The sequence below is a fragment of the Lissotriton helveticus genome, chromosome 6 (assembly GCF_964261635.1).
Source record: "Lissotriton helveticus chromosome 6, aLisHel1.1, whole genome shotgun sequence".
Lineage (NCBI taxonomy): Eukaryota > Metazoa > Chordata > Amphibia > Caudata > Salamandridae > Lissotriton > Lissotriton helveticus.
The window spans coordinates 1,803,875,691-1,803,900,317 of NC_136067.1; the positions used below are offsets into that span (position 1 = coordinate 1,803,875,691).

Genomic DNA, 24,627 nt, shown 5'->3' on the forward strand with positions numbered 1-24,627 from the left:
TATAGGATAACAAACCAGGTCCAACATTAAGGGAAGCATAGGGGTCGATTGAGGGAGACCCACCAAGTTCCGTAAAAATGTATTTTGTATTCCCTCAAGTTGGGACAAATTGACATAACCCCATAGGTCCGCTCCGTAAACAATCGCCGTTCTAATCTTAATATTATATATTTTGAGTGCTGGGCTTACTCTCTTGGTTAGAGAGGATCTCTGCTCCTTAACCAGTGTCCCACTCAACTGTGAACATTTTAATGACAATGCGTCCAACTGAGCAGACCATCTTAATCTGTGGTCTAAGACCACCCCCAGGTAAGTCATCTCATTTACCTGTTCCAAATTTACCCCATTAAGATTAACTTGTCCCAATCTTGGTCTATTTTTGGTAAAAACCATAAACTTGGTTTTGCTTGTGTTAACCTGTAAGTCATTGGCATCACAAAATTCTATAAATTTATTAAGTGCCGATTGTAGCCCCTTTTGAGTTTTTGAAAGTAAAAGCGTATCGTCCGCAAAAATTAGGAGCAGAACCTTCATACCACCTAAGCTAGGAGCGTCTGTGGGAGTGTCCTGTAAATAATCAACAACTCTGTTAATAAAAAGAAGAAAAAGAGTAGGGGCAAGGACACATCCTTGACGGACACCTCGGGTCACTGGAAACTTTTTAGTGACTTGGCCCTGCATACCCCAACGAACCTGTGCATAATTCTTCTCAAGGAGTCTTATAATTAAATCCAACAGGTCCTTTGGCAGACCCATTTGTGACAGAGCCTCCCACAGTTTGGGTCTTGGGACCAAGTTGAAGGCGGACTTAAGGTCCACAAAAGCTGCATAAATCACACCTTCATTTAAGACCACCACCTTCCAATAGATTAATAAGAATCTTAAGATCTGATCTATTGTACTTACACGGGGCCTAAAGCCGGCCTGCAGTGGAGATAGCATTGACCTTTCATCCATCCAAGCTGTAATCTTTTGGATGGCGTCTATAAGACTAATTGGACGGTAATTTGTAGGCAGGGAGCGATCCCCCTTTTTAAAAATAGGAAGGATTTCTGCCCCCTGCCAAGAGTCAGGTATCGGGGCACCATCTACCACAGCTTTAGCTATCTTTAAAATATAGGGGACCCAAACTGCCTGATCAGATTTAAAAAGATCTGAAGGAACACAATCTATACCAGGAGCTTTCCCACCTTTAGTCTGGCTTAAGGCCAACTCCACATCTAGACGGTCAAAGAGGGGATCATGACTCAGGGTTCTTAGGGGGCCATCCCATATGCTTGCAACGGGGGCTACCAGAGGACCAGAATTGCTAAATTGAGCCCCGAAATGTGCAACCCATCCATCTTCAGCTACATGATTGGACGGAAGTTGTGATTCATAGGAATTCCCCCATTTAAGAACATGCCAGAACCTCAATTGATTGGAAGATAAACTTGCCTCATAGAGGTCCTGCCAGTGTTTATCGTCCCAAGCCGACTTGGCCTCTTTCTGGCACTTTTTGTATTCCTGCCTGAACTTCCGAATAGTGGCACTGTCGCGAGATTTAAGTGCTGCGAGTAAGTCGATATGGGCTTGACGACAAGTTTGATTATACCACCTTCCCCCACCCAAAGGTATTCTGGTTTTTTCCCAGATTTTTTGTTTGTAGTTGAGAAAAGTGATTTCAAAAAAAGAAAGAGATTGTCGTGTAGCCCACAAATATCAACTAAATCGGTCGATGTCTCCATGGCGGCCAAAACCTCCACAACTTTCCGTGAGATTAGACTTAGGGTCGCCGGTTCCTCAGCTACTTTACTCCACTGTACCCTTCTTCTGTCATTCTCCAGAAATACATCTGCTGTAGCACATTTGTGGGGGGCTTCCAACCGGTGATTGCTATCAAGAGCTAGGCTGAGTACTAGGGGGTTGTGGTCACTCTCGGGACGATCCTCCACCATCATATCGACCAGAGAGGACCAGAATTCCACCTTATTAAGGAAGTAATCGATCCTGCTCGTCCTATGGCCATTATCAAAAGTGTGCTTCCCCTGTTTGTCTGACGGGGTTCGCCCATTCACAGCTCTCAGACCCCATTTGAGGCAGAACCCCAGCCAGTGGAGGGCTGCTTCTGTCCCTTTCTTGATAGGTAATAATTCTAGGGACGGAATTTGCCAAAGTTTGTCCTCTTCTGCCTGGAAGTCCATCTCTCTTCCAGAAAACGGCTCAATGGTGCAGTTTAAATCGCCTGCCAAAATAACAAAAGATTCCCTTCCAATTTGATTAAATATAAGCTCCAGATCATTGAATATACCACTTGGGCTACGTCCACCCGGGATACCCCTGGCATAGACATTTATAATAACTATCATCTGGGATCCTGATTTAGAAAGCTTAAGCACAAGGATATCAAGATTAGTAGTGGACACCTCTGTTATATGATAGTCCAAAGTCTGTCTTAACCAGACACATAGGCCCCCTGAGGGTCTACCCACTCCTGACCTACGAGCTGGTTTATAAAAGTTTAAGAACCCAGGTAGGAAGATAGGATCAATTGCCCAGGTCTCTTGGAAAATCAAGATGTCCTGATTATTCACCAACTCCACCCACTCCTCAATTTGAAGCTTACTACGCAGGCCAGCTATGTTCCACGAAATAAGTCTCAATGAAGTTGGGTAGTTAGCCAGGCCCGACCCTACGGAAACATTCATACAAGATGATAAGGGGTATCCCCCCCTTTGACTTGGAATAACCTGTGAAGGTACCTCATCGCTCCGGATTTTATCTATAGCAGCCGCACCACGAACTGCCAACCCAGGTTCCTGGCTTCTATTTTGAATCCCTCTATAAAAGCTAAGCTCCTTATTTCCAACCTCTAATGCCAATGCATCCTGAACCACAACCTCATCTACTTCCAAACTCACGCCCCAATCCCCACCAGAAAGATCAAACTTCCCATTCCCAATATAAGATGGCATTTCATTCAATACTTCGTCATAAAAGGGTACTGTAACTGGGGTAACAAAAATACCCGTACAATCTTGAGTGACCTCTGTATCGGGGAATGGCAAGAAAAGTCATTCGTTTGAGTCCAACCCCGAGATGGGTTCATAAAGATTATACAGCGGGATGTTCCAGTACTCGTTGTAGTTGGTATGATTGGTGTGATTTTTTGGTATGGGGAAGTGGCTGGGAGGATGATGACGTAAAGGAAGGGGGAAGGGAATATTTAAATTATTAACAGGGCAAGAAAAAAGTGGTGTACAATGAGCCAAATTCAAAGGGTTAATGTTTCTACCCGTTCTGGGATATGTAGGGGGTCTAAGCAGGGCCTCTGGATAAAAATAACGTAGATTTCGGGTTGAGACACCTCCTTCATTATTTCCTAGATACCAGTCGCTTATATGTGTTACGACTCTGTGGTCCTTAAAATTAACGATCACTACGTCTCCTTCAATATCTTTCGGACGGAGACCCACCCAATTGCATCTTCTTACAGAAATTATATCTCCGTTTAAATGAGCGGGGAGGGGCCAATTAGTTCTCAACCAAAAGATAACTTTATTTTTCAGATTGACATTGTGTTCGAGTTTTCCATTCGAAATCGGAGGGACACCTGTTAAAAGGATCACAAAGTTAGCTGACTCTGGAGGTAAGTCCACTGTAGTCCTACGATTTAAGGTGGCTCTTTGGGTTATGGTTTTAGTTTTAGCTACCCCCGGAAACATAGTTGGCTTATTCGTAGGAGGAAGCGGTTTATTCGGAGCCAACAGTGACTTCTCTTTGACTGGCTTGTGTACAGTCGTCGACTTGATAGAGATTGGGGGAGCACTTGTGTTATTAGAAGTTAAATTTCCATTTGTTTTATGTGGTCTACTTGGGTTCGATATATTTGTACTAGACTGGCATTTCGGTCGGAAATGGTCCTTGGGATTCACAGGGTCGGGATTTGTGCTCGGGTCGGCAGCTGCTAGAAGGCAATCCCCTAAGATTCTAACTCTCTCCATAAGTGGGAGCATATAGGATTTTAGAAGCTGATCAAAAAGTTCTATTGACTTTTTGTTAGCCATTGATAGTAATTCTTCTGGGAAGGGTGGTAATGAATGGGTACCTGGTGAGACCTCACTCACGAGTGGATCAATTAGTTTAGTTTTAGGGCCTACTAAAGGAGGTGGTGTACTCAAAGAATTATCCCCTTTTCTTTTTACCCCACCTTTTCTTCTTTTTTTCCTTGGCGGAGAGTGAAATACTCTTCGTGGATTCTTGGACTTAATTTTAGTCTTACTTCTAGTATGTAATGAAATTGTCTCAGTAGATGCAACAGTATCAATTGGATGATTAGAAAAAGTTGAATGATGTTGCGAGACAAGAATCAGGGCAGCTGAAGTGTTTAAGTCAATAAGACTATTAGAAAAAATAGGAGGGCTATTTATATTACCATCACTGTTGATAACAGAGTGAACAGGGGTTGTATTATGGTCTCGTAAGATACTAGGGATATGGTCGGTGCTGAATAAGTCAGCATCTATTTCTAACCTACCATTACTACCCAATTCTTGGGTGATAGTTAAATTTTGTGGGGAAGTCATTGGTTTCTTTTTGAGTTGTTCAATAGAGCGACGACGCTCTGCACGTTTCTCCGCTAGCAGAAGTTCTTTACCAATTTCTTTATTTGCCTTCGCGAAATATTTATCAAGGGGCCCAAGGATCGAGACCCCAACACTAGAAGGTAGAGAACTAGACATGTCTATAGGTGTCCTTAACACTTGGGGTACCCCCGTAAACGACTAACCTTTGACAACGGTAAGCAGATTATTGATGGATGTTAGGGACCAGGCCCAGCCCAGCCTCCTTCGGCCCCTGACGGCCACAGACGGTCCCGCCCTTGTCCCGGGCTTAGCCCGGCGCACTCCCGCGCGCTCCCGCGCAGCGGCAAAGAAGTCTAGCTAAATAGGGAGGGAGAAAGACAAGGGGGCGGGGCAAGCAGGGAGAGCAGCCCAGGTGTAACAGGTTGGGCTCACAGGGACTCCTGGGAGATGGAGTCCCTGCTCAAACGCTCGCAGCCCTGCTGTAACAACACGCACCCCACAATGGTCCTCCTTCAAGATTGCCGCCCCTCGCCTGTAGCCAGCTCACGCCGATGGTACTGCGATGTAAAGCTGTTTGTACAGGTCGGGCAGGAAAGCAGCAACCAAAGGTCCGGGAGCAGGAATCTTAGAGGGCAGGGTCAGTGTCAGCGTCCCACGATTGAAGTCCAGGCAGCCGTCTTTACATCCACGGTCGAGGGGGCGGGGCAAGCAGGGAGAGCGGCCCAGGTGTAAAAGGTTGGGCTCACAGGGACTCCTGGGAGATGGAGTCCCTGCTCAAAAGCTCGCAGCCCTGCTGCAACAACACGCACCCCACAATGGTCCTCCTTCAAGAATGCAGCACCTCGCCTGTAGCCAGCTCACGCCGATGGTACTGCGATGTAAAGCTGTTTGTACAGGTCGGGCAGGAGCAACCAAAGGTCCGGTAGCAGGAATCTTAGAGGGCAGGGTCAGTGTCAGCGTCCCACAAAATATATTAATAATCTGCTTCATAATATGTTAATTGAGATTCATGAATAATAAAATGCTTCTAATATGAATGTGGCACACACCTGATAATGAACCACATTTTTTGTACCCCTGTTAACATATCACAATTATATGGTATCCCCGAATTCAGCTGTGTTGATATTCATTGGCAACTAGTTCCATAACTTTATTTTGGGACCACCTCTTTTATAACCACTTTGACCTTTTGAGTTACTTACAGACCCTACCATGGATGCAATTATATCTGAACACAGTATGTCACAACTACTGATGTAGGATTGGTATACTTTTTCAGTTTGGTTTAATTCATATTCTGTGAAAACTGAGAGCACTAAAACTGCCACAGGTGTCTGACGAAAGTTAGTTTTTACTTGCCAGAATGAACATTTATTTAGAGAAAGCATACAAAGATAAGCTGATGAAGTAAAGAAATTGTAAGGGGCATCATTTGAATATTTATCGTTTTATATGTTTGTAATGCCCGGGGGCCTTTAACTATCTGAGAACTTGTTAAATTTCTGAAAGCTTTATCGAGGTCCCCATGCCTGCTCCATACAACCACACAACTGTGGGTTTTTTTTATTGTGGAAGGCCTGAAAAACACTGACAATGGCTGGTTTAAAGAAAAACTTGCCTCTCTCTAATGCGATTAATTGATAAAGTCCTCTCCCAGATTATAAAAATGCAGATAACAACAGGGAATTAAATTAAAAGGGAGAATTAGCCGAACAGACCCCAAATAAGTAGCAGGCACAACTTTCATGGGATCACCAGGCCAATGGGTAAAATACCTAGTATGCTGATGCTCATCACATTATTGCACCAGAGCTCCTAATATCACACTAAGCAATCGAACAGAAGACGTTTAGGCACATTGATGTCACTAGGTGGATGACAAATCAAGGTTTAAACAGCATATGAATCTGCCCACCCAAAAGGATGGTCACCCCTCGGATCTGTTCTTCACACATGAAATTACTTTCTACAATATTAGATCACTTCGGCACAGTGATCACCCTGCAGGCTCTCTCTCAAGTTACAAGATTGAATATCAGTCGTAATCCAATGCAGATCTAAAAAGGGCTTTTTGGTGACATGCTAGCACAACACCACCAATATCACTAAAGCAAAATTAATAACACCTAAACAAATATAGAAACCAAAAGCAGAGCTCAGTGCTGTCGCAAATAAATCGGTCACCAGCAATCTGTTAAATGGGAAAATAATTGATCAAGGAGGATAGAGTCATAGAGGATAGAGTCATTAGCACCAATCTAGATCTGTGATGGATGCATGCAGTGCATAGCATTGAAGTAACCAATAGCCATTACTTATTCAGCCCATCCACCATGCATGTAATCTCACGAACAATGCTCATAAAGCTATAGCACAGGATATTAGCCTTTGGGGTTTCACAAGTACAATCCTCGCATTATTAACCTACTATGCTTAACACTCCTTGATTGTCTTGAAACTAAAATGCCCAAAACGTGTACCTCTCACCAATGATAGATCAAAGTCAGGTCATCCACCAGTCTTTCTATACCCCTGCACAGCAGGTTGTCATAATTTTCAATGTGGAGCATGCACTATGTTCCAATTATAACAATTACGAATTATGTACTCCTTGCAAAAGTACGTGAAGCTAAGGGCCTTAATAATTTTTCATAGTCATTACACAGATTAAGTATGCAATGACCAAGCCAATAGGGCTGGCTTAGATTTTCAGTTCATTTCAGTCAGACCTCCTGGCTTTGCTAAATAAAATCGATTTACCAAAATAGCAAACGATGCATGTGCTTTAGCAGTATTGCATTTAAACTGACAATTAGTTACCACCAAAATAAACAACCATGCTGTCACTAGTATCTGTAAGGATGAAGCGTTTTTGAAGGCTCTGTGCTGCTGGCCATGTGCACTCACTCAGATCAACTCAATGATGTAATCATTCATTGACCCACCAAGTACCCATTTAAACCAGCTCCCTCAAGACCTTCCTCCCCCGCATACTAACCCAACCTAGACAATCAGTCAAGCATTACCTAACCAGGAATCCACTCACACCCTTTCACCTTTACACTCATACTTGCACTTGTTGACACCAATGCATTCTTGCATTTGCTCCTTATTTTAACATGCATTTGCTCACAGTAGCTCTAGCACAACCCTTATTTATTCTCTACCTCGCAGCAACATTCTTACGCCTTCACTTACTGTCTCACCAAGTACCACTCGATCTCGTTTCACCAATCATTCATCATGTAGTCATTCACATCAACACAATCGGGCACATGAAATGCAGACGTTAAAAGGCCTGCTAGCTGGCTAGCATACTGAGTAAAGGAGCTCTGGGATAGCAGCAGGTGCAGTCACGCACCAGGTAAGATGGCTGCAGCTGTACACTGAGGAGAGGGAGCAACAGTAAGTGAGTTTGAAGCTGAGTAGGAGAGAGCAACATAACAGTATATTCTGATAATAGAATTGAAAGTCATACAGTATCGAATAATAATGCCATTGCCCATTAATATATGAATTATTAATTTAAATATATCGCTCTGTACAGTGATATAATATGAGCTACTAAACTGAATCCGTTTCAAATGCTGCTTTGTAATCACAACTCTTTCGAAGGCTTGACTTGAATTTCGAACCCAGGCTTTTCTCTCCATGTGGAGCTGATACTTTGAACAGGCAAAAACTGATGAAAGGAATGCTTGCAATAACCACTGGCATTTGCTCAGGGTAGCATTCTAAACCATTGTTTGCCCAAAATGCGACCTCAGTTTGGACCCGGTCATATGCAAATCAGCCCTGACTCTGTTCCATTAGGAACAGACCAGCCCTGAATGCTAAGTCATGCCTTCCCTGACCCAGAACACAAGCAACCAAATACCGATTTCTTCCTAAATGTGATTTGACATTCAGGTGTAGATTGGCTCCAATAGCACAATGAGCATGGTACCGACATCTGGGCTTACCCTTGCCACTTAGGGCAGTACATCAAACACACAAAAGGTGATGTGATGTACACATTCAATAACTCTAACCACTGAAAATTGCTTGGTGTAGCATTCCAATCCATAGTTTTTTTGCCCACCATTTCACATCAGTATGTACCCAGCCAGAAGCAAATCAGTCTTGAACCTGCTTCTCGAGGAACAGTCCAGTCCAAACTGCTAAGCCAGGAACTCCCTGAACTGGAAAACAAGCAACCTAACACTAATTTTGCTCTGATTCGAGCTCGTAATTCATATGTAGGTTGGTTCTAGTGGCATAGTGAGCACAGGACAAATGTCTGGATATACCTTTGCCACTTACGGTGGTACATCAAACACACAAAAGGCAATGGGAGAAATGCTTGCAGTAAGTCTACCCACTGGCAATTGCTTGGGGTAGCATTCCAACCAATCGTTCTTTTGCCCACTGTTAGAACTGTCAGCCTTAGGCAATCACACAATAGAGGGATTAGCAGGCCTGAATGGGTCATCTGCTGGTTGGATAGGGGCGGAGCTGAGCAGAGCCCCACTTGCAACTGAATAGCCTATGCTCCGCTTTTACACAAAGTTCCTAACAACCCCACATTGTCACTGCTGCCAGCTTTAGGCCAGGGCAGGGGAGGCAGGAAATGCCATGCACTTCAAACCCACTGTCTAGAAGCTTCTCCCACTCTCCAGAATGAGAGCAGAAGTGCATAAAAACTAGACCTCAAGCACCAACTCTTCAATAAATTTCTGGACCTGTGGATGTTCTGCCCAGAAGAAGGGCTGCTGGAAGGTCTGCCACTCTGCTGGACGGATGCTCCAAAGGACTGCTGCGCTGCTGGTTTGCTGGCCTGTTGTCATGCTGCTCTGCTACTCTCTGCCTGGGTGAAAGGACTGGATTTTCAACTGTCGCAGGACCTCCAGAGTTACTCATGAGTGCTAGTTTGCCCGCCTCGTGTTCAGAGCCACAGGGACACAAAATACTTTTTCCAACTTGAATCCAAATTGGACCCAGCCTGAGTGAGTCCTGACCCTCCTAGTAGTGTCCTCCAATCCTGGACCATTGGAAGTGATTCTGAAAGTGACCAGGTAGCTAAAATCCAAAAGAGAGGACTTGCAAAATTTCTGTCTAAAACCTGCTCTGTGAACCAGGAGGAGACAAGGACCAATCTGCTTGCCTATTCACCTGAGGTGCATCACTGGTCGGAATGACTTTGTGGCTTCTCCCACTACGTTCTTTTCTGTAGCAGCAAATCCTTTTAAGCAATCCTTCACCATCGGGGCATCCGCCCTGTGGAACTGTCTTTGGCTACAGCCCTCTGCCTTGCCCCGCTGGAGGTTTTTGACTTCCATTTCAGCAACTAAGTCTGAACGTAGAAATCTTCACCATGACTTCGACCTAAGGACATCCAACTACGACAGTCCCTCCTCGTACACCTCAGCAGCCTTGCCTTGTTGAGCTTTACCTTCTCAGAAATTTTTATAAGTCTGAAAGTAAATGCTGACCAGACCCAATTCACTTCTTGTATACCAATCTTGCTCCATCGCAGTCTGCCATACTTTGTTTTACTATGCCCGATTTCGCCCTACTAGATATCTGGGATTGGCTCTTTACACATTTATTCGCTAGTTTTCACAAAAACTTTCGAAATTCATAACTGGTTCTACTGATTGGATTTTTGTCGTTTTGGTGGCAAGTAAAATATTTATTTATTTTTTATAAATTGTTTTGGGATTTTTTCATTTTATTATTGTTGGTGCCCTGCATAAATACTTTACACATTGCCTCTAAGTTGAGCCTGACTCCTTTTTGTGCCAAACTACCCAGGGTTAAGCACAGGCTAATTTAGTGGATTTTTGTGGTTCATTTGCAAGGAACTGAAGCTGTTGCTTGACCAGGGCTGACACCCCAGTCAACCAACAACCCCATTTCTCATATCCACTATGCCCCCTCTGGCTAAGCAATTCCATCTGGACTGTTCCTATTGCAGGGTAATGATTGATTTGCATATGGCTGGGTCCAAACTGAGGTGGCATGGGGAGCAAAATAATGATGGGTAGGCATGCTACCTTGAGCGATTGCCATTGTTATACTTATTGCAAGCATTCATCCCATCTACTTTTGTGACTTTGAGGAGCTGATACTTTTGGACACAAATAACTACTTGTGTGTAAAGCTGGCCATACTCTCTGGCCAGTGCAGTTTCCATTGAAGCATCTTAGCAGAACATCATCACTGCACAAGGGCCAAAAACAGTCTACTGGCTTGTTGTTATTTAGACTGGGCTCATGCCACCCTTTGCTATGCTGCTTGGTTATGTATTTACTCATTATATGGATTGCACTATGTATCTCTGAACTGATAGGATAGTGTGTGTGATTCTTCTTTTATGGTGCACATTGCCTCAAGCACCCATGACATGCGCCACTCACATTTTTCAGTATGCACATAGTTGCTGTACTTAAGTCCCTCCTGCTCCTCGAAGCAGGGAAGTGTTCTTATCTGCTAGGAAGTATTTAATCTGTGAGGTGAATGAATGGGGCAGAGAGGAGTCTAGGTGGTTATTACATATTCACGTAGGGCCAGATGCATCAAAGGGTTTTGCCCATTCTGTGTCTATTGGAAAATCTGATGATGCCTATGGCCCTTAGTCCTTGGACATGCTTTTTGCTACAGATACCTGATATAAAAACCATGGCTTCAGGATATTTTCTTTCATCTCTAATAAACAGAGACATAATAAGGGACACAGCCCATACTAGACTGCAGGGCTGCTTGATTACGGGAGTTCTGGACTCTGAAATGATCAATAAGGGTAGAGAAGATGGAGTGTTGACTGGGTTGCTGAGGAACCCAAGTGGAGAGATATACTGCAGAAAGGTATACATGCAATAGTGCAATTACAGTAGTAAGTGTATGTACTCGGTTAAACCCTTGGTTAATTTTTGATGATTGTCACCCTGTTATACTACGCACATTCCCATCTGTTTAGCATATTGGTATTGTACACAACAGGACCCTCGTGGTTCTAGGGTGGACCCTTATCAGGAACTATGTCATATACGGGAATGTGTTAGGGTGTGGTTAGTGTTTGAGTACGAGATAATGCATAATGTGTGTGAGTGTATGCTGAGGAATAAAGACATGTTTAGCTACAGCTCCCGTGTGTGGTAAATAAATAATTAATTACCGGTACTATTTTTGAATACATTAATAATAACAGATAGCTCAATAAATAAGAGGCAGGATCCGATGTATCTGAGTCTAACAGGCTTTAATCAGGCATAAGGGAAGGGACAGGATCGGGACAGCCTGAAATAGAATGGCATAGAAGGCAGCTGCAACGTTTCATCAACAGTACAAGGTATATATAGTAAGACATTACAATTACATTGCATACAGTAGGCGTAACAAGTGACACGCGTAAGATAAGAACACATGGGCGTGAAAAGAAGGCGTGCACAGGGCGTGCACGTAGACATGTGATGAGAACGTCACAGAAGTGTCATAAATGGGTGGAAACATGGAGGGGGCTACCTGGGCAGCTGGGACCTTTAACCTAGTGGTGCGCGCAAACGGGCAATGACGTGTTACCGGGGAGAACTGGGGGCTATGACTTCTGCACTAGAAGAGGAGACTAAAGTCTGCGGTGTCAGGACGACATGTACCTATAGCATATCTGGTATCTGGTGTTTGGAGTACATGTTGATAGAATCTAAAAGTTATCAGGGCAAAGGCTACTTGACACTAAGGCTGGTGCATGCATACATTCTACATGTATTGCGTGTGCTATGAATCTTCATGAATATTAACACAGTAATTCTCTTACATGGAGACAGAAAGACTAGACTATAGCTGAAGCTGTTTATGTGGTTCAGTAGCTTAGGAATGTGAAGACGGAGAGCTGAACTGATAACTAGAGGCATAACATATTCTTGGAAGACAGGCAGGCAGAGCCAGGCCGGGCACCGCGCTGCGCTGCGCGGCAGGAAGTAAGTGAAGGGTCAGGGATGCAGGTGGGGGCTGCATCGCTCCTCGGAGTGGGTTCAGGAGGCTGGAGCTTGAATCTGCTGTCCGGGCCCTTTTGAGGCCTAGAAACGGGGACAATTCAATGAATTAACGTGCACAATGTACAACGTTGGAAACATAGGCCTAATACTTGTTGCTTTCACGAGAACTGGAAACTGGCATACTAAAGTTGGACACAACTATAATTGCGTCTTTAATCGATCATAGGGGGATATATGCATATCGATCATGCACATGTAACATAGGATGGGGAACACGTAGGCACATATAACAAGGCAAAATTCAATTTTCCTCATTCCCTCCTTGTGCCCTACGTTTCCATCAGGAAACATCAATATTCATGATACCATCTATCTGTTCATATAGCATCATTTGCTCGTCTCGAATTGTCTTGGAATGGGACTTAGGACTGGGAATACAAGATGTAGCACACAAGCCGCAAATCGCAGGGCCACATTGTAAACATAAGCAACAACTGAATATGATCATTACTACTATACCTAGGAATGACAATACTTTCCATCCCCAGGCAGATATTATACTCCAGAGCCAACCGGACCATGTCCAGGTGCCTGGATTCTGGTGTAACTGATGGGCAATTTCATGAAGTCTGGTGATAGCTGAATAAACAGACGGTGCGTTATTAGGAATGAAAATGCAGCAACTAGATCCAATGACTCTACAAGCTCCTCCCCTATCGGCCAGTATGACGTCAAGGACGAGACGATTTTGGAGCACGACAAATCTCATAGCAGATTGCTCTTCAGTTAAGTTACCTAGAGCGGAAGTAGTCTCATTCACTACTGCTTCAAGGGTTCTGGTTAACCTTCGTATTAACTTACTATTCTGGACAGGACCTATGAAGAAAAAGAAACCTTTATTGAAGTCTTGATATTGTTCTAAGGCAGTTTCAGTCTGATCGACAATTGGGGACTCGATCTCCCTTCTATGTCTAACGTGTACTAGATGTGTGTTTCTATGATAATCAGATGGGGCTAGGAAAACTGGTGGCAGTAGGAAGGCAATGTAACATGTTCCATCCCAATCGAGGGGCAGACGTACATATGCGGTCTGGCCACAAACAAAATAAGAATGACGTGAGGCTTTGAAAATAGATTTCCCACTGTCACTATACTCGACCATAGTAGTACAATCACTATGTCCTACATGTGCGGAACCATTCTTTTTAACACATAATTCGCCTTTAACGGGTAGAACTAAAATAGCAGGCAAATCTGGAGTAGTCTCGGACTGAACATTCAAGACCATGAAATTCGAGGAATAATTACCTAGATCATATACTTCATTTTCTAGATCTAACCCTGTTCTATGGGAAAGACCTTCCTTGTCTGGGAAACATGTTCTGTTCAGAAGGGACATATCAGCCGAAGATGACGTTAACGTGGACCATGCTCCACACGAACCATTGTGTGAAAACGGATAGGGAAAGAGTGGCAGAACTCCCTTCGGTATCTGGAAAGGGGGGAGTCGACCACTCACCCAACAATTTGTGGTATTGCTGGTCTGGTGTGAATAGTGTAACATTCGGATAAAAGTATTATTGTGCATGGCAAGACGATAAGATAACTCGTGAGGAGGCAGTTCACTAAATGTGTGCTCTACTGTAACATTGGAGAACATATGTACATGTGAATTAATAGGAAAACATAGATGTAAGGCATAACTTATGCAGGTAACCATAAGACTCAGAAATATCAGAAAAAACAGAGTAATGATACATCTACTTCGAAGATTCTTTTGGTAACGTATTCTCTTAGAGTTTTGACTAACTCTCTCACTGTGTGGGTCTATCTCATACATGTCAGGAACCTGTCTAACCGTTTCACCCGAGAGGGACTTAGACAATTAAACTGGTTGACTTACTAGACCGAAGCTTATCTTTATACTCCTGCTGCGGAGTTTTCTCTAACAGGGGAAGTTTAGAGTCAGTATCTGGGCAGTCCTTGAGAAGGGGGCAGTCTTTGAAAAAAGATTTTGGTCGAAGTCCATGGAATCGCTTTACATGACTGGAGTGCAACCACCCCTTCCTGCCTTCCACCTGGACGGCCGTCCTTGTTGTTAGCAATACAAGTTTGGGCTCCTTCCAGCGGGGCTCCAGCGGACTTGAACGATCAAAATTCCTCACAAGAACTAGGTCGCCTGGTATGACCTCGTGCGGTTTCACTTGAGTGTTGTCTGGAAAAGCAGCGGCAACCTGTGAACGACAAGAGAGCAGTGCAGACATCAAGGAAGCCAGGTAATCTGTCAGCATGTTACTGTCAAAATCAGTAATTGTACGTGGTCTAGGTGTACCCCACATATTTGGGGGACGACCGAACACTACCTCGAAAGGGGACAGACCTGAACGGGAGTGTGCAACCATTCTCATATAAAAAAGGGCGACTGGCAGTGCTACCATCCAATCTACGCCTTTCTCTGCGCATACTTTGGCGATTCGGATTTTCAGAGTCTGGTTATGTCTCTCTACGAGACCGGCTGCTTCAGGATGTCGTACACAGTGGAACTTCCACTGGTACCCTAACAGAAGGGATACTTGTTTCATGAGTTCGGATGAGAATGGCTGGCCGTTATCTGAATACACGACCCTTGGTAAACCATAGCGGGGGAAAAACTCATGAACCAACTGCCTAGCAGTGGTCGCAGCTGTGTAATCTGGAACTGGATAGGCTTCTGTCCACCTGGACAAAGCGCATACAACTACGAGGACATACTTGAAACCTCGACATCGCTCCATCTGAATATAATCCATCTGGAGGACTTCAAAAGGGTGGTCAGGAGGATGGAATCCACCTTGTTCCACCGGGACACTTTTACCTGGATTGAACTGACAACAGATCATGCAGGTACGCACTTTCTGCTTGGCTGCTGCTCGTAAATGCTTGTTAAACCAGAGGTTCTGAATACTGTCTAACATGGCTTTCTCTCCTAAATGTGCTGGACTATGTGCGGTGTTAATAATGCCTTGAACCATAGAGTCGGGGAGAAACCATGTGGCTTTTCCCTTCGTCAACCATCCTTGATCTGTCTGGATCCCTCCTTGTTCGGACCATTTCTTGATTTCATCGGGAGTAGCATGTAACTGTATATCTATTACATCTTGTGTAGGGTCCTTAACTGTCATACAAGTAGTCTGATCTGGAATGTCTGTCTGTGTCGGGTTAACTGGAATGTCTGGAGTCTGAGCTGTAAGCTTGGCTGTTCGATCTGCTAGATCGTTACCCTGGGTAATGATGATGTCGGTGACTTTCGTATGTGCCTTGCACTTCATGATAGCGATAGCTGTCGGTAAATGTATTGCATCTAACAGAGCTTGAATGAGGGGGCCATGCTGAATCTTGGTTCCATGAGAAGTCATAAAACCTCTTTCTTGCCAGAGCACTCCAAAGTCGTGTACGACTCCGAATGCATAACGTGAATCTGTGTATATGTTTACTTTCAGGTTCTTCGCTCGTATGCAGGCTTGGGTCAGAGCGACGAGCTCTGCTGCTTGAGCAGACAGGGTGTCAATACGATGTGTTTCCACAACTTCAGTGTCAGTAGTCACTGCATACGTGGCTACTGGTTCTCCTGTACTTGTTCTCATACATGAACCATCCACATAAAGTGTCAGGTCGGGATCAGGTAATGCAATGTCTGTCAAGTCTTGTCTTGGCTTTGTCATGGTGTTAACAACTTCCACACAGTCATGTGTGGCAGGATTTGAAGTAACTGAGGGTAACAGTGTAGCGGGATTTAAAATGTTGCAGCGTCTGATTTCTATATGTGGCTGAAACAGTGTCAGTTCATAACCTGTTAAACGTGCAATTGTCAAGTGCTGAGTCTGTGTTCGGTTTAAAAGAACTTCCACGGAGTGTGGAACTTGTACTGTCAGGGAGTGTCCTAACACTATGGAATCACTTTGTCTGATAGCTAGAGCTGTGGCTGCAACTGACTTAAGGCACGCAGGCAGAGCCTGGGCCACTGGATCTAATGTGCTAGAAAAATAAGCACAGGGCTTGTATTGTCCTCCTTGATCTTGTGTGAGAACAGATAATGCAGTACCATCACGTTCAGTGACAAAAAGTGTAAAAGGCTTACTATAGTTTGGTGTTGCTAGAACAGGTGCTTGGCATAAAGCTTTCTTTAACTCATTGAAAACAAGTGTATGTTCCTGGGTCCAAGGGAGGACAGTCGATACGGCTGCCTCCTGTGTCGTTAACTGTATCAGTGGCTTGGCTAGAAATGCGTACTGAGGAATCCATTGTCTGCAGTAAGAAGTGAGGCCGATAAAAGCTCGTACCTCCTTTTGAGTCCTGGGTTGTGGAAGATGTGCTATTAACTGGATACGGTCAGGTGTCAACTGCCTACCCCTCTTGGACAGTAAGTGTCCTAGGTAGACCACTTGCTGGACACAGAATTGCAATTTGGAAGGGGACACCTTGTGCCCCATCTCGGCCAGGAAATACAGGACTGTAAGTGACGCACGTTCGCAGTCACGTTCAGAACGGGCTGTGATCAATAGATCATCGACATACTGGAGCAGGGCAGTGTCAGTTGGCATGTGAATATTGTCTAGTTGTCTTTTAAGTGCTTGACTGTAAATACTAGGACTTTCTGTGAAACCTTGAGGAGCTCGTGTGAATTTATAGCTCCTTCCATTTAAACAGAATCCGAAAAGGAATTGGCTGTCTGGATGAATGGGGACACTAAAGAATGCGTTCTTGAGATCAATAACAGTGAAGAACGTAGCTTCTGAATCAATGGCAGTTAATAGGGAAGAAATATCTGGAACCACTGGGTACTGGGGTATGATACATTTATTAAGTTCTCGAAGGTCAATCACTAATCGATAAACTGGAGGTGCATTGGGATCAGTACGTTTCAGAATCGGAATGATAGGAGAATTACATACATTGGAGTCAGTTTCTACAACCACTCCTTGAGCAATGAGCTCATCAATAATTTTGGATAAGGCTGCTACAGCCTCAGGTGGCAATTTGTACTGTCGTATTCGTGGTAATACAACACCTTTCTTCAGAGTGACACGATGGGGTGTAATGTGCATACAACCTACATCAGTTGGACCTTGCGCCCATAAATGCTGTGGTACATTCAATAATCTCGGATCAAAATCACGTAATACATAATGACCTTTAAAATCTCTCAAAAACAATCTCACTCCTTCAGGGGAACAGCATATGACTGCTCCTAATTCCTTCAGGGTCTTAATGCCTAGTAAATTTTCTGGACATGATTTCGTAAGTAACAAGTCTGTAGTTCGGGACAATGGACCAACCTCTACGGAAACTGGTTTCGATATTTCATTAACAATAGGCTTTCCTGAAAATCCAAGGGAAACATTTCTAGAGCCTGAGAGCGGAGCCCCTGGAACCTCGTCATGACTGATGGTAGTCCTACTTGCCCCTGTATCAATCAGAAACTTTCTGTCTTTCCCTAATACTTGACTATGCACATAGGGACCCTCTTGATCTACAGGAATCTCGATGAGAGGCAAGCCAACCTCCCTCTCTAGGCTGTTTCATGAATACGACTGATAATCTGGATATTCTGACTGTGCGTACTGGTACATCTGCTGTGTAACGTGCTGTGTGGCAGCTATAGGCTGCGGTACTGGAACTGTCTGTTGTGCGTTCTGCGGAACTTGTTCTTGCCTAGGAGGACGTGGTCTCTCTTTCGTTTTACCAGTAGCTATGTTGTGTTTCAGAACTGCACATTCGTTTATATAATGACCTGGCTGTTTACAGTAATTGCAGGTCCCTTTAACGGGAGCTGCAGGGTGACTAGCTTGATTCGTACCCCTCTTCTGACTTTCTGGTGGAACAGACTGTGCAACTAGTACTTTCATTTTCGTGTCCTTCATACGTCTCCTTTCGTGTTCTTGCTCTTCCCTGATTCTGTTCTGGTGGTACTGGAGCATCTGGAGCATCTGTGACGGAGTATTTGCTTGCCAGGTACTTTCGACTTTCAGTACTCGATTTTTAACTTGTGTACTTGAATTCTCGACTAGATTGGTAACAAAAAGATGTGGATACGACTCACTACTTGTTTTCAGACCACTATTAATAATGAAACATTTCTCAAATCTAGAATAAAAATCACTAGTATCTTCATCTTGTTTCCTTTTACAGGCTGAGATGGCATCCCAGTCTTCCTTTTTCGTGGCTAGTAATCTTGGCAAGACTTGTATCAATAACTCGGGCAATGCTTTAGCTTTATCCCCAAGACCGGTACCTGGAACTCGTGTGTTATCTTCAGTCTCTAATGCGGTCCAATCTATCTTTTTCTCTCCCACCTCCCATTCTTTTTCTTTGAGTTTTTCATATATGCCTGCAGGCAACAGGACCTTTAACATTTTAATGATATCAGGATACGTGTATTCTCCCATACGGAGCATGTCCTTTAATTCACGGTGGAACCCTGCTGGATCTTTATCGTGACAAGGTATTAACTTTTTCATTTCCAGGAGTTCTATTTTCGTGATAGGGGTGTAAACAAATACTCGTTCTAGACCACCCCCCTCTCCCTTAACTGGATGTACTTCTCGTAACGGATTCTGTCTATCTATGTAGAATGATTTTCTTACTGGGGGTGGGACAGGAACAAAATGTGGATTCAGGAACGTTCTGTATTTGTGGCGCTGTTCTAAGATGACACTAATTAAATCGGTACCTAGACCTTTCCATCTGTATAAGAGTAACTCGTTCAATACATCATGTAGAGGACCTGGATCAGAATGCTGACCCTCATACAATGTAATGAGGTGTTGGATCATATACGTACTCACCAGACGTTGCTCGGCTGGGGGCAGTTTCAGAAACGTTTGGGCCACTATTTCATCTGGAAATGTGGTAGAATCACTAGTCCATCGGACTGCTGATCGGGCTAGTTCTTGTTCATGCATTGTACTAAGCTCGCTATAACCTATTCGTGATTTCAGAATTTGATCGGTGGCCTGGAATACTTGTTCAAGAGAACACTGTTCTGGTACTGGAGGAGGAAAAACTTTCTTGTAATCTAGGCGTGAATGTCTGTCGGAAAATCTAGTTCTACCTACATACGCTATTCTGGAGGGATTCTCGCTGTCTACCTCTTCACTGGAAGAGTCATTCTCTTTCTCGGTTGCTCTTTTTGCTTCCTCCTTCTGGTGTATACTTATAATTTCCTTACGAATTTTCTTGTACATACTTTCTATACTACCTAGTGTCTTGTGTTTTCCCTCGGCTATATTGTCACTCCACCTAGTTAGGCCTTTCATCTCGTCTTGATCTTTATCAGGATAATCTTGTTCTCTTATTAAACAGTTAATCAAGAACTGTAAAATCATATGTTGAATCTCGGCTTTTCTGTGTGCCATAGCTTCGTGAATACTTCCTGGATTCTCTCCTATACGGACAAAATGATATATTCTGTCTAGATGTTCTTTCATGTCAGGCAGGGTGGCCAAAAAGTTGGCAACTCGTCTTAAACGTACTGAATATAATATCATGTGATCTTCGCCTGGAACTGGATCATATATACAGTCAGTAAGATGTCGCTTGAGGTCTGCGTATGTAGCCACTTTTGGCGTACGCTGTAACGCTGCTTCTCGCGGCGTCAGTCGTCTTACTTGAGGCGGGGTGATAGGAGCACCTCCCCCCGCACCTCCTGAACTGGAATCGTCAGTTAATACTGTACGTGCTGGTAGAGTGGCTGGCAAAACGGGTACACCTAATGTGGGCTGGTCCGGGGGCACTGGCACATTAATAGAGTCCCCGGGACCAGTGGCTGGAGGAACAGGAATTACATTATTTACAGGATGCTGAGGGTGAGCAGGCGGAATAGGATTTGCATATGCTGGGACTGTATCGTCCAAGTAGGACGAAAGAAAAATTTCAGCTGCAGTCGGTTTATGACGTAGCTTAATCGGGACCAATGGTGGCGGTAAATTACAGGGTGCTTCCGGGGTTGCCTTCGGCAAGCCCTCGGCAAGAAGAGGATACATACCTTTAATACGGGCATTTCTCTGTCTGTCGGACTGTTCTGATCTAACTCGTTCACCTTCTTCGAGTAATTCCCTTTCTTGGGCTTTTTCTGCGGATTCCCTACTTAATTCTGCTTTCCTGAATTCTTTTTCGGTTCTTCTATGAGATTCTTTGCGCCATAACTCGATGGCATCTTTCTGGGACTGTCTGGCTTTCTTTTTCCATAATGCTTCTTCTACTCGCATGATGCACTCGGCATCCCATGTACCTGATACAGGCCATCTATATTTCTCTTCAAGATCCTTGGTGTAATCCACCCATAAGTCTAGATATAATATGGCATTTAAGCCATGCTTGTGATACATAAAATGTCCAGGACTGTCCCTAGGAGGGACAGGAACTGATTCTTCGAGTAACCCTTTTCTGGTTTTGATCTGACGTAATTTCGAAAATAGAGGCATAATCGGGTCGTACTTAAACTAAACACAATACACAATAATCACAGTAATGGAATGGCAAACAAATCACTCATACCACGACATAGAAATACATTAATAACAATTCGAACAGAATACTACCTGATACACTGAAAACATAATACTTGAATTTCTCGAGAACGGACTTACTAGAATTACTGGATGCACTGCTAGAACAGTACAGAACATACCGGTCTCGTAAAGAGACACGTCATACCGTATCCACCTAGGTGGACACGTCGGACTGGATCTGTGTACCCAAACCCATCGGACCAGGAACAAACTAATGAACCTGTCTAGATACTTCCCCCGCAACGGTACTCACCGGGAAGCAGAACTTGAAGGCCTCGGACTGGACTGGACTGCTACGACGTCTGGTTACTACGCATGCGCTTCGGACCTCGGGCTTCGGTTACAGGTGGGCCTCCGGATACCTCGGACCTTGCTCTCTCGGCTTGGGCTCTGGTCGGGACGAACCGCATTCCTCACCGCCTCGTCTGGATGCCGGACCGCAGTCTCCGTCTCCTCCGTGGGCCTGAGGGAGACTTGATGAAGCAGAAATATCTGCACGTGCACGGTAGAGTTCCGTCACGGCTGTAGAAGGGTCAGGGGGCCTGCGTTACATCGCCGGCGCGTGGGGAAAGGGCTCGTCCCTGTTCGGGCGCCATTTTGTGGTAAATAAATAATTAATTACCGGTACTATTTTTGAATACATTAATAATAACAGATAGCTCAATAAATAAGAGGCAGGATCCGATGTATCTGAGTCTAACAGGCTTTAATCAGGCATGAGGGAAGGGACAGGATCGGGACAGCCTGAAATAGAATGGCATAGAAGGCAGCTGCAACGTTTCATCAACAGTACAAGGTATATATAGTAAGACATTACAATTACATTGCATACAGTAGGCGTAACAAGTGACACGCGTAAGATAAGAACACATGGGCGTGAAAAGAAGGCGTGCACAGGGCGTGCACGTAGACATGTGATGAGAACGTCACAGAAGTGTCATAAATGGGTGGAAACATGGAGGGGGCTACCTGGGCAGCTGGGACCTTTAACCTAGTGGTGCGCGCAAACGGGCAATGACGTGTTACCGGGGAGAACTGGGGCTATGACTTCTGCACTAGAAGAGGAGACTAAAGTCTGCGGTGTCAGGACGACATGTACCTATAGCATATCTGGTATCTGGTGTTTGGAGTACATGTTGATAGAATCTAAAAGTTATCAGGGCAAAGGCTACTTGACACTAAGGCTGGTGCATGCATACATTCTACATGTATTGCGTGTGCTATGAATCTTCATGAATATTAACACAGTAATTCTCTTACATGGAGACAGAAAGACTAGACTATAGCTGAAGCTGTTTATGTGGTTCAGTAGCTTAGGAATGTGAAGACGGAGAGCTGAACTGATAACTAGAGGCATAACATATTCTTGGCAGACAGGCAGGCAGAGCCAGGCCGGGCACCGCGCTGCGTGGCAGGAAGTAAGTGAAGGGTCAGGGATGCAGGTGGGGGCTGCATCGCTCCTCGGAGTGGGTTCAGGAGGCTGGAGCTTGAATCTGGTGTCCGAGCCCTTTTGAGGCCTAGAAACGGGGACAATTCAATGAATTAACGTGCACAATGTACAACGTTGGAAACATAGGCCTAATACTTGTTGCTTTCACGAGAACTGGAAACTGGCATACTAAAGTTGGACACAACTATAATTGCGTCTTTAATCGATCATAGGGGGATATATGCATATCGATCATGCACATATAACATAGGATGGGGAACACGTAGGCACATATAACAAGGCAAAATTCAATTTTCCTCACGTGTGGCATAATTCATCTGCACTTTCCAGCACTGGGGAAGATGATGCATCTGGCGATGAGTAGGGGGATACATGCACCAAGGAAAACAAAACAAGGCTCCTCTCCCTGAGAGTATGCATCAGTAGGACAAACTGCTTGTACATGCAATGTGTGCCTCTAATCGATGCAAGGCAGTCTATGACAGGTACATTTGGTGTCAACGCCCTGCTCCAGCCCACACATGGCCACCGAAGAAAGTGAAGGCCCTGCAGAGGAACACAATGAAAGCGCACGCCAAAACCACTGGTGAATCGGTCTACAGAGATGCTGCGCTTTGCCCCAAAATACGTAGCAATTACTCAAACAAAGAGAGAGATAACGGCAGTGAAAGCCAGGTATTGGGACAAGTGGCGCATTCGACAACCTCAGATAGGGAGCAGTGACCCAAGTCCAAGCAAAAGGGTTGTGTTTGCAGAAATTACAGGAGTCATGGTATGCCAAAGGCTGTCTGACCAGCACTTGCTCTCAATAGCAGAAAAAGGGAGCATGAAATACAATGCAGCCTTGTTCCTGAAGCTACCATCGCCCTTCAACACTTCTAAGAAGCAGAGCATTGGCTCCAGATGTGCTGTGTGGACAAAACATTCAATAATTCTTAGATGTACAAGAAGAAGACGATGAAAAGAAGACAATCGAATGCAAAATCATACCAAAGGTAAAAGAAACGTTGAAGGACAAGTTCAACTCAGTGCCCAATGTCGAATATGAAAGATATATCTTCAACCAAGCATGACAATAGGTTGGTGAAATAATGGACAAATTTGTTGAAAGACTTGATACACTCATCAAACATTGCAAATACTGTAATTTTACCAACAAAGAGGACGTGCACCTCAGTCATTGATGGCTGCCTTTCAGATTCAATTAGAAGGTGCGTGTTGAGAGAAACACACAGTTTAGAGAAAATGCCAATGGCTGCAAGAGCTGAAGAACAAGCAAGTTGACAAGCTACTGACATGAAAGCAGGAACAGATCACAATGAATCAGCTCTAGCCATGAAAAAGAAGAATAAGCACATAAGTTGAAATCTTTAGAGAAATCAAAATTATGCTTCCGATGTGGTTTTTCATTTCCCCATGAAGATGAATGTCCTGACAACGGGCAGGTCTGCAAAAGTTGTGGAAAAAAAGAATAATTTCATAACTGTGTGCCACGCTAAAGAAAAGTCAGGTGCATCATGATGAAAAATAAAGATGGAAGCAAGAATGTTTCAAAAGCACTCTTGTTAAATGCACAAAACCAAAAAGCAACATCAACTACAACATATCAGAACCAGGCAAAATCAATTGTAGTCAAGCTCGCCGTATAAAGGCTCTTCAACATCACTATTGTCCGCCAGTGAAGAAGATGGGTGTGCACTGAAGATGTCTACCGAAGGAAGGTGTGCGCATACGGAGTTGTCTGCCTATAAAGAAGATCACCGTTCAAAGAAATCTCAGCAAACAAACCAATAAACTTAATTTGGACACTGTCCTAAAGTCAAGCTGAAAATGAACGGCCATGTAGTGACTTTTATCATAGACAGTGGTGCTTTGATTGATATTATGCCCATGGCAAATGTAGGCGCTTATCCCCTGTGCCTCACCTCACTCCATCAGGCACGAAGGTATACACTTGGGCCACTCTTCTGAGCCACTGCAAAGCCAAGGGTCATTCACAACAATCTAACATAAAAAGACATTGATGCAAGCCATCATTCATGTACTACAAGGAACTTTTTGGAGTGTCTGTTTGCTCAGTTTTG

The 24,627-nt window shown here is 44.2% G+C and overlaps 1 protein-coding gene across 1 annotated transcript in view; it reads left to right on the forward strand.

The window, feature by feature from the left end:
- Nucleotides 1-24,627, forward strand: part of HAAO (3-hydroxyanthranilate 3,4-dioxygenase) — a 955,259-nt gene that overhangs the window by 383,866 nt on the left and 546,766 nt on the right. The window lies entirely within an intron of this gene.